A 12,453-nucleotide genomic window follows, 5' to 3' on the forward strand; every position below is an offset into this window, starting at 1 on the left:
CAAAGTCTACAGTATAGAACAGAAGCTGAACAAAGACAAGTGTAGAACAATGGAGTCGCGTTCTGAGAAAACTTGGCATTATGCATGTGCGTAAAGTGGCGTCCCAGATTGGCCTGTGCAGTCCACACAGGCTAATCAGGGATGACACTTAACGCTTAAATTGGATTTTTTGCTAAGAAGAGACTTCATTTAAATGAAAAATGTCATTAAAGTGTAAATTGTCATCCCTTGATTAGCCTGTGCAACTGCACAGGCTAATCTGGGACGATACTTTACGCACATGCATTATGCCCAGTTTTCTCAGAACAAGGCCTAATTTACAGACTCACTCTCTGCTAAGTGACACGTCTTACTGTGACGCAATTATTCGTGGTGCTTTGTCATCTTTGCGGTATAAGTCTGAGTGATGGGTGACATGTAGATGAATCTGAATTACCTTGCATGAAACTCATACTAAATCGTAATTAACATGCATGCCAGTATCATCAGGCTAGACATCTTTGTAACTGCTTACCATAGTGTCACTCTGCAAAATACAGCAATTCTACCCAACACTAATCGATGATCGATTAGTTTTTTTAGTCCATATAAAATTGCATTTTGCTAGTCAAATTGATTCATGCTAATATGTTGTTTGTGGTGAATGTTAATGTGGTTCATAACAGTTTTATACAATTGTTGAAGAGTGCCTCATTATGTACATAGGCATGTCTAACTCTTTCAGTGCTGGAACCGAATTTTGAAGGCCTTTGCAAACAGTTTGGATCCAGATGAGACGCCACAGAACGTGGCGTCTCATCAGGATCCAAACTGTTTGCTATGCTGATAGTATTCTTTGAAAAAAATCGAAGAAAATGGTTATTTTAGAAATTAAGCAGAGAACATTTTAGCAAAAGACAAATTTCCCAGCATGCAAAGGGCTAATATATAAGGATACTCATATTATTTGTCTTACTCTGGTAAACTTTGTCACATTTTAGTATTTATAGTTACCACATTTGGTATACTTTTACCACATTCTGTATATTTTGTTACATTCTGGTATCTTTTGTTATGTGGTGGTATTCTTTGTCATATTTGTGAATACTTTGTGACATTCTGGTATCTTTTGTCATATGGTGGTACAGGGTGCAGAATCAACGGGTTTTTTAATATACATTTGCAAAATTCTATAGAGCATAAAAGACAGTTTGAATTGCAGTTTGTGCTAATATCTTAAGGTACAAGAATTAATCGGTGAATACATCTGAAATCGGTGACAAAATTTCACGTTGCGTGAAACATAAACGTGTACAATGAATGCAGTTAAAATGGAATTTTTAACAAAAGTCATGTGTATTAAGTAAATTAATTCTGATGTAATTCACATTGCCCTAAGCAGCATACAAATCTGTCTTGTATGCACTAGTTGAAATTCTTAAGAAGACTTGGTTTAAAAAGTTATTTGAAATAAGGCACCACTTACAGTCGTGTATAAATCTATTAAAGTTAAAAGGTGGAACCCAAAAGTCATGTGATCCTGCTCCCTGTGTATTCTTTGTAATATTTGTGCACACTTTGTTACATTCTGTTATCTTTTGTCATATGGTGGTATTCTTTGTCATATTTGTGCACACTTTGTTACATTCTGTTATCTTTTGTCATATGGTTGTATTCTTTGCCATATTTGTGCACACTTTGTTACATTCTGTTATCTTTTGTCATAATGGTGGTATTCTTTGTCATATCTGTGCACATTTTGTTACATTCTGTTATCTTTTGTCATAATGGTGGTATTCTTTGCCATATTTGTGCACACTTTGTTACATTCTGTTATATTATATATGTAACATGTTCTATAACATCCCTGTATTTATAAGGGTAACATTTTGATAATTGTTTAACTTGTAGCAATGAGATACTGATATATATTAAACTTGTAGCATTGAGATACTGATATATATTAAACAATCCATGATATTACATGACATTATGATACAGGAGTACATGTATATTGTTTTATTTTGTTCCTCACTGGTAATTGGTTACATTTTAGTGCTATTATACATTGTGGTATTTATTAATGACTCTTAAACGTTGATGAATTCTTGTGCTGTTATAAATTGTGGTATTTATTAATTACTCTTAAACGTTGATGAATTCTTGTGCTGTTATAAATTGTGGTATTTATTAATTACTCTTAAACGTTGATGAATTCTTGTGCTGTTATACATTGTGGTATTTATTAATTACTCTTAAACGTTGATGAATTCTTGTGCTGTTATACATATCAGTATTTATTAATTACTCTTAAACGTTGATGAATTCTTGTGCTGTTAGGCCACGACTTTTTTTTTTATTGGTTTACAAAAATTATTTTGAAAATGGTCCATCGGGCGGTCGAAAAAAAAAAAAAAAAAAAAAAACATCGGAAAAAAAAGTTAATACTAATAACATCAGAACAAAGACAACATATCTTTTATAACCTTAACACAGAGACAAAAAATCAAATTATGCAATGAAACACATCTATATCTTCAAATGAAATGAGTCCTAAAAGCACCTTTTGTAACATCAGGCAATTTTAAACACTCCATTACATGACATGCGTTCTTCTCCCATTAAAACGAAAAACTGCGCTTCATTTCCATAATTCGATGCGCTTCATTACGCAATGCAATGCCCGTTGCATAAATCTTATATAAGATAAACTACTCATACACAAATTACCCGGTATGTGTTTGCTCTTACTCGACTTATGAGATCGTACATGAAAAAAAATCGAGGTAGATCGATCCATGCGTCGTCGCGGTAATGTTTGTCAAAGTTATTGTTGTCATGAAAACTCGTTGATTTACAACGCAAAACGTCTTATTTGAACTGATGCGAATTAATTTAATCATATTTGTCAACTACGCTTTTGCTTTATTTTGATAATTTAATCCAAAGTTTAATGTTAGCAAGTGTTTTTTTTTACCGGAATTGTAAACAAGGAGTCAGTTAGTTATCCGAAAATGTGCAGTCTGTGTGAATTGACAGTTTGACGTCATCAAAGGAAAGCCGCTTTCTGTCGGAAGCAATAAAGCGACAAATTTCGCGCCGAAAAAATTGGCTTCCTTTGTCTAGCAATCAACATGCCGAACCAATCGTGTGTTTGTTTCTCAATTGCAATCCTCCAATTTAATAAAAGCACGTGCATAGCTCCGCCTTCGAATCTTTTGCCGAGAACGGAGGAGTTTAATGGTTAATTGAGCTAGTGTTTTACGCAAGTTGAGTTCCGATTTGCCGAAATTACTCGGCCCTAAGCATTGAAACGACAAATACATTTATCAATGATTTTCCGAGATATACCGATTTGTTCCGATTTCCAAACTTTCTGTACAGTTCCTATAAACTATGGCGGACGTGTTTACAAAATTCCTAAACACATATATCGTAAATAATGGATTTTATTGGATTATTTATACTAATTATCAAATACTTTTTTATCTACTATAATATCGGGTTTGTTTAATATAATTAACATGTTAAACAATATAGTTGCGTCACAGACTCGGAAATAAATTTTGATGGGGTCGACATTTTACTGACGCTGATTTTCTTATTGTCTGTAATTTTTACCCGAAATAAATTTTGAGAAGTGCCCATAAAAGGACTGGTACATAATGTGTCACATTGAAAAATATCCCGATCTCTGCAATATATGTGAACCAATCGTTGATTGTACTTACTTGATTTTATTCGCAACCGTACTCAAACCGGATCGTTTTTTTTTCTCGTTTCGCTCGTTTTGCAGTGCGGTCGGGAATAAAATATTTAAAAAAAAGACGATTTTCCGATTTTATTTTTTTTCCCTTTTTCCAAAAATTAGGGTTGGCGGTTTTGTAAACCAAGAAATATAAAAGCCGTGGCCTTATACATATCAGTATTTATTAATTACTCTTAAACGTTGATGAATTCTTGTGCTGTTATACATTGTGGTATTTATAAATTACTTTTAAACGTTGATGAAGTATTGTACTGTTATACATTGTGGTTTTTATTAATTACTCTTAAACCTTGATGAATTATTGTGCTGTTATACATATCAGTATTTATTAATTACTCTTAAACTTCAATGCATTCTTGTGCTGTTATACATTGTGGTATTTTATTAATTACTCTGAAATGTTGATGTAATCTTGTGCTGTTATACATTGTGTTGTTGTAACAGTTTGTATCTGGTATGCCTTGTCAATTCTGCAACCATTTACTATGTTCATACTACAGTAGTTGGGTACTGTGTGTACTGACAGATGTTTTACCTGTATTGTTCCACTATTGTGGGCCAACCATTCCCATTCCATAGTGACTTAGTTTAGAACCCGGTCACATATCTTGCCTCATGACTCTGGAAATTGCAGAATATTTGGAACACCACCAAGACAAAATGTTTTTATGGTAATTACTTGCCTAGTTCATAGACTTGTTACACAGGCATATTTCATTTTGACATCTAGACTCCCCTTATATGTCATGAAGTCCTGACTGTATCCCATGCCAGCAATATGACTGGCAACTACTAATATGTTGTGGGGAATTTTGATCTGTTTAACAGTCTTCACCAAGAACAACAATCAACTGTGAACCTCTATGGTAAATCCTGTTTCCTTCTAACAGGTCTATGAAACTGAGTCACACTAATAAATATTGATTTGCTCTCAGTATTTCTTGGGTAGGTTTTTCGGGTAGCTGTTTAACCCAGCTTTTTACCTAAGCCGACCTTTCCAAATGTCCAATTAAATTTGAATAAAATGTCCCTCCAGTAGGCACGACACTGTTCGCAATAGAAAAAGTTCAATCTACAAACAATTTTGTATTGACATTAATAGGTCATTCACCTAACTTTCTATTTTGGGAACTATAGGGTATGAAAAGGGATACACAAGTGCGTTTTGCAACAATGTTTACCGCTTATTCAGCATGAAACAATTATACCTCTAATGAAAAGACTGAAGGGATACATATAACAATTTCACTCTCAACTCTCGACATCAATACAGTTTGTGTGCCCCTTTATATTGAGAAGATTGTCAGCGCCAGAGCGTGTGTACTTAAATGATATGTTCTCATACTTCATATTTACTACCATAGTGCATTATACGCGTGCACTTGTATATTTAAGATCATTTACAGTCAAAACTGACCTAACGGTCACTTGAGAATAACGGTCACTTGCAGACAAGGGTCAGTCTGGATTACCCCCGACTAAAATAACTCTATATTACACCCGAAAATAATGGTCAATTTTCCATAACAACCAACGGTCAGTATATTTCACTAAAGTCATGTCTGAACTAAAAACAAAGGTCACACGTCAGTCGTTTCGAGTTGTGAAAATTAAGATCACAAACAAAACAGGTGCACGTAACAATAAGAACGTGTATTAGAAGCAATTATCGGCTGCATTCATAATAACTAACCATGAGAGCATGACAAAGTCAATAGATCTTTATCGCTGATAAGGTGTTAAAAACAATACTAAGCTAGCAATTGTTGTAATAAGAATTCGATAAAAGGATTAGCGATTGTGGGTTCAGGAAAAATATACATTGCATTGCAATTTTTGCAAGATTTTGGCATCTTTTTCTTTGAATACAAACAATACAGTTATACAGTACTTTCGGTTTATGACAGCGAATTCACTTTCATATTTGTAGGGACATGACGTCAATGACACGTGACAATCTTTACCTAGAAATACATCCCAATGTCAGAATGTAATACGAACTCGCGGATTTACTCAGCGGGTGAGAGACCTTAGTGATTTCACAGGACCTTTCAAATTTCCTGTTGGCCACTACAACCACAAAGGAAGCGCCTGTAAAAAGCTGTTTGATGGATCTACTCTGCCAGAAATACCCCTTCCCAGCGTGACATCAAAAGCTTTGTTCTAGTTATTTTTGGATCAACACTACAGTACAGCTAACGCGGCACAAACATAATCCGCGGCTACGCCACGGCCAGATTATTAGTACGCGGCGGCCGAATCGTGTGTTCACGCGGCATATCGCCGTGGCACTCGGCATCAATCCGCGCAACGACGCCGAGTCTGTGTTAACCTCGCGTACTTTCGTGGAGTAAATCTGCCGCATACGTACGCGGCGGATCGAGTGAAAAGATATCCACCTACATGTACATACATGTATGTGTAGCGTAGATTTAATTACGCGCAACTGTTAATGTTTCGTTCGATTATCATTATTAAATTTGTAATCCGAAACACACTTCCGAATTTTAATGCTAACGCGACCTTTGACAAATTTTAACGTCAAATAAACAGTGCTAAAATATCCTTTGTTTCATAAAAAGAGCGCGAAAATTATGCAGACATGTAGAACGTCGTTTGGAAAGTTTGGGTGTATTTTGTGTTGTATAAATACATGAACATCACGTCAGGCGTAAATCGCGTGTTCAGTGGAAAAAAAACTCCCCGATTAGACGTTATTTCATCATCTCTATAAATAGTAACAAATGCCAAAATGTATTTGATACTTAAGGAAATATCGAGAATGTTTGTGTATCGTAAATATTTACCAGCATTTGCTTTAAAACTGGAATATACGGGATTATCGGGTAATTAGTAGCGATATTTCCTGTATAATATGAACAAAATAAAACGTGTTTATATACGCATATTCAAACAATAGTTATAATAATTTGATAATTAACAAAACAACAAATACGTTGTCACCGTCTTGATTATTGATGTGGCTTCAAACTGCTAATTTTCTCAGCTTAAATTTTATAGCAAAATCAACATGCAATTAATTTATAAATCCACCATATGCTGGAGCCTTGACCACTTGTATGTGCGAAAACATAATTACGTGACCTTGTTTATGTGTGAAATACATACACTACGGGCGGGAAACAAACTTAATTGGCCAGACACATCTCGTTTCGCCTTGCCTCCGCGGATCGCGAAATACGTTTGTTCCGCTTTGGCTGTACTGTATGATAGATCACTAACTACCCAATGCCAATTCCTTGACAAATACAGTGTATGTAGCAGCACTGAGATATATTCCGCTGTGACACAAACAGACCTTTATTCTCTACTCATTCCATGACATCAAAGTCAGTGTCCCTAACATCAGTTATCCCCATGACTACTCACATTGAATACCTAGTGACAGCAATGTCTCCCTGGTTGACAGCTAAGGGCTGAAGGAACATGCATCCTATACAACTGGCAGCAGATGTTCCAAACAGAAACCTTCCAGTCTTTGGTGCGAACTTGTATGCTTATACCTAAGACAATGTTCAGGTGACCTTTTGGCTCAATGCCATTGTAAAAGAGGAGAAAGATGTACATAACTACTCATTTATTTTGATCTTTTATCAAATCTGCCTTGCATTAGTTATAATTGAAAATTGCATACGGTAGCAGATTATTACTTGAGACAATAAACATGCTTTGATACATTTCTTGACAATGTCATAAACAAACAAAACGCATCAACAAACAAGAAATATCTTTAAATAGGTATTCAGCGTATTTTCTGATTTTTATAATAAAGATTGAACATTTACACAGGACTGTATTGAGATACAATAGTTTCATGCTCAACATTTGAATAGCAAGGTTGTAAAACCAAATATATCCCTATCATTTTTTAATTAGCCAATCCAAGAGCAGATTATCTACTGGCGGGGGGGGGGGGGGGAATGCCTCCAGCATTTTATTTTATCTAGGGTCTGCGCTGTTTGCTTAAAGGAATTTTTGTAAGAAATATTCTAAATATAGAAATAAATATACTAGATATCCCTAATTTGGGAAATAAATTGATCCAATTTTTAAGGATGGGAGAGTTCACTAGGCATAAATGGGTTAAGGTCAAGAAAGGTGAAAAGCTGGGTAAAATAGCTACACCGAAAAGAACCTGCCTTTCACCTGAAACCAACCAAAACTTACTAGAACCATGTTTATAAATTATGTTTCAGTTTAAAAACTGTCTAGCAATGGGGAACAATTCAACAAGGTTAACACTGAATATCCTCTGACCTCATGACCTTGTGACTTTTTTAACCGGCATTAACTCAGCAGCCAGTACATCTGGTCAAAGAAGATGTTATATTGTCCCCCCACTTATAAACCATCAGTCCAGTGACACCTAGTCTGCTTAATGGCAGAGAGAGAATGGCCAATGGAGCCATTACCCTGCAGCCATGATCACCTTGCACATTCCATTGGCATGCCAAACATTGGGCACCCATATGGGGGGACCTGCATTTTACAGTAATGGCATATGGTACATTTCTCATTTTACCTAGTAGGTCTTGTTGACTTTCGACCCAATTGGTACGCCATTATGGCATTCCAGCTTGGGAGGTGGATCACTTGTCCAAGGGTGGTTGCCTTTAAATACATTATTTAATCATATCAAGTCATATTTAAAATAATTGTTTACAAAAGTATTTACCAGTTTGTGTGACATTAAGAAATAACTTCAGAAAAATAAATATTGCAGAACTGATGTGGGTTCAATGTTAAATAATTTCATTGGATAATAAACTTATTTAGAATTACTATAATTGTTACTGTGACTCATAAACACCAATGTTTCAATTATTCGTTTGATTTACAATTAATGTTTATACTTCAAACAAGAAATATCTTTAAAAAAGATATAAGGCGTTGATAGTTCAATGAATGCGATCAAGGATAGCGAATGTCTTTTTCTGTGCAGTTCTTAGCTGCATCACACGCAGTATGGTATGTTACGCGGAGTTTTCGCAGCTTATTTTACATTATTACATATTGCTGGTCATAAACCTATAGAAACAAAACAGAAAACCAAAAGAAGAATGGAAGTGAAATTAAAACATATGAGTCAACCGGCCACACGCGAAGCATCAGTATTTATAGGCGCATTCTTCGAACAAACCTGTTTTAGTGGTTTGTCGGGCATTGCTATTTGATTCGATTATTAACAGTATCCAGAATCATCGCACTCATGCTTAATACATTAGTCAATATGGTGGAATAATTATTGTTAAATTAATCAAAAATAATATTTATCATTGTATTGTTGAAAACACATTAAGAATCTATTATTGACATACCATAATTATATTGCTGAATATCTTCATTTAACATACCGTATTTCTGGTCTAAAGAAAATTCCAGGTCACATAGTTCACAGATAGCGTCTTTATTATATAACGATTATTTTATTGGCCGCGAACTCTGGTGATGACCTGTATATAAACTCGATAACTTGCGGGTTGAAATGCATTAAAGTGAGGCCTTGCTTCCACTGCTCTTTATACTTTTACATGTTTACATGTTGACAGGAATGTGGATGTAAGTACTAAATATGAGAACATAGCCTTTAAGTATAAACGCTTTTTTGCTGGTAATTCTATGAAAATAAAAAGTGCACGCACAAACTCTATTGATGTCGAGACTTGAGTGTAAAACTGTTCTATCTATTAAGCCTTTTCATTAGAGATAAAATTGTTTCATGCAGTAGAACAGTGTTACAAAGACGCGGATGTTTCCAATGTCCTGGCGGTATACTCAAATCAGCCAATGGAATAAATGAAGTGTATTCATTCGTACCTAGCCGCGGGAAATTTTATTTGAATTTTATTGGACACTTACAAAGGTCAGGTAAGGTGAAAAGCTGGCTTAATACAGCTACGCCGAAAAAGGGCTGCTAAGACTAACTGTCTTTCCAGAGAAAAATTTAGGCCTCTTGAGTAGAAACAGGGTTTTTCTAAGATTTGACCACATGACCTAGTTTTTGGACACACATGACCCAGATAAGAATTATTCTAGACATTGTGAATATGAACATTTTGAAAAAGTTTCGTCAAGCTTGATTTTTTATTGTGGCCTTTAGAGGGATAATAAGCTAAATGTTGACACATACATGTATCATGTCCCACATGGAGTCCGACATCATTGCCAATTGAACTTTACTGTTGAATGTATTGCATATTATTTTAACTAGCAATTTAAAAAGCTATCATTGGACTTTGAAAAATTAGCTTTGTCTAACATAATGTTAGCATATTGCTGAGGAAAACAACTGCAGTGTCATTAGTGCTTTAATTTTATATAATTAATACAGCATTCACAGGACCTGCCTGACAATCCCCATACAACAGGATGTACAAGCATGAACATATTTACTGGTATGTGACTGCTTATTAACTCTGTAATGTAGATTCTGGAACCAATCTCTACAATAATGACGCCTGACGTGAGGTATGCAAGAGGAATCTTGGCCATGCCCCCATCCCCCCAGTCACCTATTGCCACCTACAGACAATGCACACCAGTTGCTCTCACTGCATGAACCCTAGTTGGGTAAACAAGTAACTTATGTCTTCAGTGATGTCTCAGTCTCATTTATTCTGGTACAGAATGAATTCTATAAACACACAGTGCATTTGAATGCCCTTTCACTTCAATTTGCATTGTTGAATTTTATGCCCACCCCATTGCTGTTTAATAACCATCCCAGATGTGAACTAATTTTAATTGATGCTCTTCAAATTAATCACCATATTAATTGAACCATCATGATAGAAACAATCTATTGTTGGTTAAGGGAATAATTGATATCTAGTTGTCAGCAGCTGAAGGTTTGACTACCCTAAATTATTGCATTAAGCATTAAATGTGCATTGACAGTGGCATATATTGTGACACCTGCAATGTCCTGCATAATGATTGCCTAAAGTCTATCTGATAGTAGTATTCAGCCTATTCATGACACCACTGACTTGTTGCAATTTCACTTTGGCTCTATTCATTAAATTGGGTTTATTGTGCATTCCTTCGTATCATTTCAGGGTAGCACCAACTAGACTGGTGGCAGTAAAGTAATGACAAGTCTAAGGTCCCACCTGTCTTGTGTGATATGCCTAGGGAGAAGATGTGAGCATGTCAACAAGTTGTGTCTGTTGGGCTTGTATTGTGTTGTATAAAAAGCAGTTTGTTTCCTTAAACTTGATTTTGTGTACTGACCTTACCATTAACATTTTTCTGGTATTCCACATTGAGTTTTTTTTATCATTTTTGCATAATTCATTCATGTTCACTTACTTAACTATTAAGTTTGCGGAATTTTTGCTACATTTGATCATGTTTGCTAACTGAACTTTGAAATGCAATTTTATTGTAATGAAAATTGTATTCTTTTCATGACTCAAGGTGTCGTAATTCAGCATGATGGCTTTATTAATTGTTGCATTTCAAAGTCTTCCATTAGGTGTGATACAACATTGTGACTAAACATATTATAATATCTTTTCGTGACCAGTAAAATTACTTTCCAACTTAAAGAGAAATGAACATTTGTAAGATTAAAATATTGTAAATATATATGTATGTATATGTTTCCATGGCTTTCAAAAAATACACTTCTTTATGACCGTGAATCTAGACAAAGCAATTGACATTCATTCAGTCATTCATAAAGAAGTAATCTTGCTGCAAGATGTTACGCTATGAGTAATTGCATTTAAAATATAATGGAATGGCCCGCTCAATCTTACAAGATATCAAAAAGCATGTGACACACATGTCCAACACTAATTATATCTAATATAATGAAAGCTGTGACCATGTATATTGATCTATAAAACACTACTTCAGAAGGAACACATAATTTTTAAAAGCTTCTTGGCAGATTTAACCAGCAGATAATGGGGTGTATCTAAAAATGAAAGCTACCATAAAATTAAGGTCAGACATGACATTGACCCCAGACTCCTGAAACCTTATTAGCATACATTACATGCCAGAATAGTTTCCTGCATGTTTTAGTCTGCTTTATTTATGCACACATGTCACAAGTTCAATTATACTGAAACAGTATTTTATTCCGATACTCGAATTATACAGTAACAGAATTTTAATTGGAAATATTATTGGTTTGACTCTGTTTCCTGTATAGAGACTTATATATTTATCGTAACGCTATTGTTCACAATTATTTTCATGCATTCACAGTGAGTGCCAGCTTAATCATTTCGAGCTATCCAACATATTTTCTGTTGGTCTTTCATGCCTCATACAACAGAAGCTGAAAAACAATTAAACCTTTGCATGCTGGGAAAATTGTCATCTGCTAAAATGTTGTCTGCTGAATTTCTAAAATAAGCATTTTCTTCGATTTTTTTCAAAGAATTCCATCAGAAAAGCAAACAGTTTGGATCCTGATGAGACGCCACGTTCTGTGTCGTGTCATCTGGATCCAAACTGTTTGCAAAGGCCTTCAAAATTCGGTTCCAGCACTGAAAGGGTTAATGTCGAAATTGATGTCTTGAACTATTGAGTCCTTCAATGTTGATAGATTAAAAATTTATTATAGTGCATATTTATGGACAATTTAGTAATTATTCAATTCAAAATGTTATCAATCTGGTGTTCAGTTTCTGTGCTTGTAATAAACATGAACAACAATGCTACAATGA

General features: G+C 34.9%; 1 long non-coding RNA gene across 1 annotated transcript; it reads left to right on the forward strand.

The window, feature by feature from the left end:
* The first annotated feature begins 10,143 nt into the window (after positions 1-10,143).
* On the forward strand, positions 10,144-12,442 carry LOC127867519 (uncharacterized). The gene is made up of 2 exons (XR_008043532.1): positions 10,144-10,339; positions 10,828-12,442. It is a non-coding gene; the product is annotated as an uncharacterized LOC127867519 (long non-coding RNA).
* The last annotated feature ends 11 nt before the right edge of the window (positions 12,443-12,453 follow it).

This window comes from Dreissena polymorpha, chromosome 2 (assembly GCF_020536995.1).
Source record: "Dreissena polymorpha isolate Duluth1 chromosome 2, UMN_Dpol_1.0, whole genome shotgun sequence".
Taxonomy (NCBI): Eukaryota; Metazoa; Mollusca; class Bivalvia; order Myida; family Dreissenidae; genus Dreissena; species Dreissena polymorpha.